The sequence below is a fragment of the Macaca mulatta genome, chromosome 4 (assembly GCF_049350105.2).
Source record: "Macaca mulatta isolate MMU2019108-1 chromosome 4, T2T-MMU8v2.0, whole genome shotgun sequence".
NCBI lineage: Eukaryota > Metazoa > Chordata > Mammalia > Primates > Cercopithecidae > Macaca > Macaca mulatta.
The window spans coordinates 128,997,422-129,004,614 of NC_133409.1; the positions used below are offsets into that span (position 1 = coordinate 128,997,422).

At 41.2% G+C, this 7,193-nt stretch overlaps 2 pseudogenes; both read right to left on the reverse strand.

Annotated features, from left to right (window-relative positions):
- Window positions 1-1,675: 1,675 nt before the first annotated feature.
- On the reverse strand, window positions 1,676-3,857 carry LOC100425511 (uncharacterized; annotated as a pseudogene).
- A 1,110-nt stretch (window positions 3,858-4,967) lies between these two features.
- On the reverse strand, window positions 4,968-5,494 carry LOC144340613 (replication protein A 14 kDa subunit pseudogene; annotated as a pseudogene).
- Between the last annotated feature and the right edge of the window lie 1,699 nt (window positions 5,495-7,193).

The following is a 7,193-nucleotide window of genomic DNA, read 5'->3' on the forward strand; positions in this document are numbered from 1 at the left end:
AACGTTCTGAAGCCTACTTCTGTCAACTCGTCAAAGTCATTCTCCATCCAGCTTTGTTCCATTGCTGGTGAGGAGCTGCAATCTTTTGGAGGAGAAGGAGCACTCTACTTTTTAGAATTTTCAGCTTTTCTGCTCTGGTTTCTCCCCATCTTTGTGGTTTTATCTTCCGTTGGTCTTTGATGATGGTGACCTACAGATGGCGTTTTGGTATGGATATCCTTTTTGTTGATGTTGATGCTATTCCTTTCTGTTTGTTAGTTTTCCTTCTAACAGTCAGATCCCTTAGCTGCAGGTCTGTTGGAGTTTGCTGGAGGTCCACTCCAGACCCTGCTTGCCTGGGTATCACCAGCAGAGGCTGCAGAACAGCAAATATTACAGAACAGCAATATTGCTCCCTGATCCTTCCTCTGAAGCTTCGTCTCAGAGGGGCACCCAACTGTATGAAGTGTCAGTCGGCCCCTACTGGAAGGTGTCTCCAAGTTAGGCTACACGGGGGTCAGGGACCCACTTGAGGAGGCAGTCTGTCTGTTCTCAGAGCCCAAACACTGTGCTGGGAGAACCACTGCTCTCTTCAGAGCTGTCAGACAGGGACATTTAAGTCTGCAGAAATTTCTGCTGCCTTTTGTTCAGCTATGCCCTGTCCCCAGAGATGGAGTCTACAGAGGCAGGCAGGCCTTGTCGAGCTGCAGTGGGCTCTACCCAGTTCGAGCTTCCCTGGCTGCTTTGTTTACCTACTCAAGCCTCAGCAATGGTGGATGCCCATCCCCCAGTCAGGCTTGCCACCTTGGAGTTCCATCTCAGACTGCTGCACTAGCAGTGAGCAAGGCTCTGTGGGCATGGGACCCACTGAGCTCAGTGTGGGATATAATCTTCTGGTGTGCCATTTGCAAAGACTTTGGAAAAGCACAGTATTTAGGTGGCAGAGTCCTGATTTTCCTGGTACAGTTTGTCACGGCTTCCCTTGTCTAGGAAAGGGAAATCCCCTGACCCCTTGTGCTTCCCAGGTGAGGCAATGCCCTGCCCTGCTTTAGCTTGCCCTCCGTGGGCTGCACCCACTGTCCGACCAGTCCCAATGAGATGAACCAGGTACCTCAGTTGGAAATGCAGAAATCACCCGTCTTCTGCGTCAATCACGCTGGGAGCTGCAGACCAGAGCTGTTCCTATTTGGCCATCTTCTTTTTTTCTTGATTTGGAACATTTACTTGTTTTTCCCATAAAACACTCCAAGTTTAGCCCAAAGAAAGTATCGGCACTTTGTTCTTGCCTCAGGCTCTGCTTGGGAAATAATTTTAATCAGAGAACTGTATGTTTTCTTCCCACAGATCCAGGTTTGTATCAGAAAATGACATTGCGATCCATTTCACTACAAGTAGAATATTACAAAATATTTACAGGAAAATATCAAAAATGACTCAAAAACAAAAGTCAAGTTAAAATAAACTTGTGTTTCAGAAATCTCTGCTCCAGTGCCCACAGCACACAAGAAGAGAGTCAAAACAAATAAGTGACTGAGATCCTCAATCACAAATCTCCAAATAACTGGAAAAAGGGAAGAAACAGGATGAAAATGGTGGTATGAAAGGGAATGGATGTGGCAGCACTGTTTCAATAGCCAATCTATTCTGAATGAGACACCCTCTCTTATATGCAGTAAACTTTGAACAAAGCTAAACTTTAGGATAGCCCTGAACTGAAATAAAGTGTCACAGTAACCCTTCCAGCTTTCATGAAAGTCCCATAAACATCATCCTTGGTCTATACTGAGACATGAATTAGAAGGACCAGAGTTGAGAGCTGCTTTGGCAAGAGGCACAGCAGAATCATCCACTAACTTTTCTTGGAGGAGTGGCAGTAGCCCCTTCATTCTCCTGATCCACTGTCAGTGCAGCGGGCACAAATCAAGTAACCTCTGCCTTGGAATTAGCAGTGATCTGTGGCTTGGCACTGATGGTTGTCATGGCTTTCTTCTCAATGGTGGCTGCACTCACATCATCCACCTTGGGTTGCTGAATCAAGTTAGGTGGGGCACTGAAAATTGCAGGGTTTGGCAAGGGAGCTGGTGGGAAAAGCCAGGGATGGACAGGGGCAAGTCTATGTGGAGGCATCCAAGGTCATCATTCCAGGATGAGAAAGAGGGATACCTAAAGATGCAGGGGGAGGTCGCTTTGGTGGGGGTTCCCAGGAGGAAGACTTGGAGGTGGGCCTGGGAGAGGGCCAGGGAGTCAGCCTAGTGGTGGTCCTGCAGGTAAATGTTGGGGTAAAAGCCCTCAGAGGCCTGGCATTCCAGATGGTCTCAGTGGTCCAGGAGGAGGACCCATAGGTGGCCCAGGAGGCCACAAAGGTGGAGCAGGTGGTGGTATATTAATTTTGAACCTCGCCACTATTCTGAATGTTCCTATTATTTCTAGTCATTTTTAAATTAATTCTATTGAAACAAAACTGTATTATCTGCAAATAATAATTTCACCTCCTCTATTCCAGAATTTATACCTCTTGTTTCAATGTCACTAATTCATTTAACAAATAAATTGAGTTTCTATTGTGTGCCAGGCACTTTGCTAAGCCCTGAATCTAAGAAATTTGAATACTATATTGAGAACTGTGCTCTCTGTACAGTACAATAATATATACCTTTGTCTTTCTTGCTTAATTTTTATAGAAAAAAACTAGTGTTATTGTGTTTCATTATTATCATTATTACTATTATTATTTGAGATGGAGTTTTGCTCTTGTTTCCCATGGTGGAGTACGATGATTCAATCTCAGCTCATCGCAACCTCCACCTCCCAGGTTCAAGCAATTCTCCTGCCTCAGCCTCCCAAGGAGCTGTGATTACAGGCATGAACCACCATGCCCGGCTAATTTTATATTTTTAGTAGAGACAGGGTTTCTCCATGTTGGTCATGCTGGTCTCAAACTCCCGACCTCAGGTGATCTGCCCGCCTTGGTCTCCCAAAGGCTGGGATTATAGGTGTTCACCTGGCAGTGTTTCATTATTAAATGTGATACTAAGGCCTGGCACAATGACTCACACCTGTAATCCCAACACTTTAGGAGGCCAGGCGGGAGGATCCTTGAGGTCAGGAGTTTGAGACCAGCCTGGCCAACATGGTGAAACTCCGTCTCTACTAAAAACACAAAAATTAGGAAGGTCTGATGGTGCACGCCTGTAATACCAGCTACTCAAGAGGCTGAGGCAAGAGAAATGCTTGAACTCGAGAGGCAGAGGTTATGGTGAGCTGACATTGCACCACTGTACTCCAGCCTGGGCAAAAGAATGAAACTCTGTCTCAAAAAATAAAATAAAAAATAAAGGGATACTAGTATTTGCTTTGAAATATACATATTTTTTATCAAGTGAAGAATATTAATCTACGCCTCTTTTACTATGAGAACTTTTTAAAAAATGGATGTTGAATTTTGTCAAATACCTTTTAACCATTTATTAGGATGAAAGTAGGCTTTTAAATCTATTTGTTTGACTGACTATATACTATTAATCCCATTTTAAAGCTATTTTTGCATTTCTACAAAAAACTTGCTTTGCTGAAATGTTCTGCTGGATTCCATTTACCAATATTTCAAATCCCATTTTAATGTAGTCCTTTATTCTATTTGCTAATATTTTATTCAGGATTTAAGCATAAGTGAGATTTGTCTGTAATGTTTTAAAATTATTTAAATGATCAGAAAAACATGCACACCCTGGGACTAAAAGATACGTCATTTTGTGTTTTTGTGCCTACAGAATCCTGAATTGAAAAGAAAACAAGAATAATAGCAGGAGAAGGCTCATACCCTCCACTTTAAATTTTGACTTGTGTTGCTTTATGAGAACGTCAATGAATCCGAGCATGGTAAAATGACCTCGCCTTTGATTTGCCAAGATGTAAAGGCTAATCACCAACAAGAAATGCACAAAGCTTACAGTTTAAGAGCATGTGTTTGTAGAGTATGTGTTTGTATTTGAGCAGACCTGAGTTCAAGTTTTGGCTCTGGCATTAATAGCTCCATAACCTTGGAGAAGCCATTAACCTCTCTGTGTTCTACAAAATGGGAATTATCACTTTGACTACCTTATAAGATTGTGATGAAGATGAAAGAAGACAACACGTTAAAGTGGTCAACACAGTACCCAGTATGTTGGACATGTTTAATCAATTTAGCTATGATTACTGTTTATTATCGCCACTCTTCTCTTAGACCTTCTAAAGTTAAGGTAAAGGGCTCTGAAGTCCCTATGCTGTAGCTGCTCCTAAACTGAAAATGCCCTCATCCTCTGACCCACCTTGGTTAACAATATCTTGAGTAGTGCATCCCGACTTCAGTAAAAGGTTCTGACTTTTCAAGTTTATAAATTTAGAGAATGTTGATATTTACTATGCTGTATTTTTAGTGTGTACTCTTTTAGTTTTTATTAATAAAACAGAAACCTAAACTCAGACAACTGCTTTATTCTTGCATCTAATCTGACCATATATTGTAGAAGCAATTCTTTATAATGGGACTTAGGTGAGAACTGTCAATATATCAGTTCAGCCAAAAACTCTAGATTGGAATATCTAAAGCTAGACAAATAAAATTTTAAAAAGAGCAAATTGACCAGGTGCAGTGGCTTATGCCTGTAATCCCAGTCCTTTGGGAGGCCGAGGTGGGCGGATCGCTTGAAGCCAGGAGTTCAAAACCAGCCTGACCAACATGGCGAAACCCTGTCTCTAATAAAAATACAAAAAGTAGCCGGACATGGTGGCAGGTGCCTGTAATTCCAGCTACTTGGGAGGCTGAGGCATGGGAATCGCTTGAACCCAGGAGGTGGAGGTCAGAGTGAGCCAAGATTGTGCCACTGCACTCCAGCCTGGGCAACAGAGTGAGACTCTGTCTCAAAAAAAAAAAAAAAAAAGCAAATTGAATATGAGAAAGCATAGAAATGTCTCCCTCAAACAAGAAGGGTCTCCTCTAATAGCATTTAATGTAGCTCATGTGCAATCATATGAAAATTCATTAAGATCGAATCATGTTGCACAATCCCTAAAGGATAAAACTGAGGGAACTCATGGATAACTTTCACAGCTTCATTGTAAAGTCCAAGATCAAAAGGATGGTTATCTTCTTTAAACTGGACATAAGATGCACACATGATGGTTGACTTGGTGGTTACTCTTCCAACACTTCCAAGATTCCAGAGATTTCTTCATGAAGGGGCTCCATTAATGTCTAATGAAGTTAGACATTCAGGACACAGAATTGAACCTCCTGATCTATCTCAATCTGCAGTCAATAATCAATGTGCCTTTGGAAACCAGCCTCACAATTATTCAGTGAAACCTCACAATAGTATGATTCCATTTTTTCCTTCTTCATCTGAAAGAATAAACATTTTTCCCGTGGGATGAGTCTTTTCCAGCCTCCCTTTGAAGCAGATGGGCTGGTCGATGAACCAAGTAGCATGTTGGTGTTGATGCGCGACCTGGGCAACTCCATTACTTCTATCATGGCTATGGTCCAAGGTTGCTGTTGTGGAGAAACTGACTGATGACTGAAAGTATGCAGCACATGGGTGTCTATCTGCTGTGCTCTATTACAGTGTCTTCCTCTGTCAGAAGTCTTTAATCCAAGACTATACAGTCAGACAAAAATCACTGAAACATGAACTGTCTTACAAATTGTGAAAGTATATAATGCCTGTAACTGGCAATTTAATTGACATGAGGTATGAATTTGGCAATAGTGGTAGCTGACATCACAGTCAGTTTCTGCTAACCTGACTGTTCTTTAAGGGACTGAGACAAAAATGGAATCGTCTCTGAATTTTCAGAGTTGTCTTTAATTACTGAGAGACCTTGGAATTCTAGTGAATTACACTTAAATCAGTGAGGCTCAGAAATGTTATTTATCTCTTTCCAGCTTAGCCTGATAAGAACTTACTCTAGTGCCCACTTACTTATGGTTTCTAGAAACAAAATCACACAATTGAGATTCCAGGTCTAGGCTCCACTGATGCAGACATGAGCAAAGTTCCAAAAAAGGAAAGAATGTGGAGGAGATGGTGGCTGATTCTCTCTCCTAATTTCTAGCTCCCTGAATACTAGTCTCTGATTCTGTCTCCTAATTTCTAGCTTCCTGAATGAAGTAGTCTCCACCCATAACTGCAGCCAACCATGAGCCCTAGAGACCATCAGGTCATCAATTTGTATAAATATGGCCACATCAACTGGGGATTCTGAGCATTTGACCAAATGATCATAAATTCTCTGAAAATCATGTTTAAGGACTGCATATAGACCATTCTATGAGTATCTTTAATGGAATGACCCCAGATCAGGTTCAGGTCTTTTAAGAAACTCACAGCCCCTGGCGCAAACTAGAATTGCTACTTTCTATCCTATCTTGCATAAGAGTAATCAGATTATACGTTAGGCTATTGAAATGAAAACATATGTCCTAGGATATTCTAACCTAGTGCATATTGGAAACATGGTATAATCCCCCGTCCTGGGCATTTGCTGTATAAATGAAATGTGGCCAAAGGTCCCATGCTGACCTGACACAAGGGTTCTTGTTGTCAAGTAAATGTGTAACAGACAAAAAAAAGACAAGTCCAGAGGTTACTAGAGTGCAAAATGATTTGTTGTTCAAACATAAAGCACACTAAATTTGCTAGCAAAATTAAAGTAAAAAACTAGGAATATACATATATAATGTTTATATATGCATAATAACTAAGATAAATCTATAAATTGTGTTTTATAAACAAAGACAAGATGGCAATAAAATAAAACATTAACAGTGAGTTGTGATATGATGGGTCATTTTCTTCAAACTTTTGTATTTTCGAATTTTCTACAAACTATATTACTTTCATAAAACAGAAACACACAAAACAATAGGTTTTCTAAAAAACTAAACAGACTCTCAGTGCAAACATCTGGAATCAGAGCATACTTTAAGGTATACTTAAAATTTCTAGGTGTGGTGACACGTGCCTGTTGTCCCAGCTACTCAGGAGGCTTCAGAATAAGAACATCTTGAACCCAGGAGACAGAGGTTGCTGTGAGGCAAGATCACGCCACTTCACTCCCGCCTGGGTGTCAGAGCAAAACTCTGTCTCCAAAAAAAAACCAAGATACTTAAAATCAACACTCCCTGCTAAGGAGACCAGATAATAATTCTTAGCTGAGTCTACCTCTAGCAT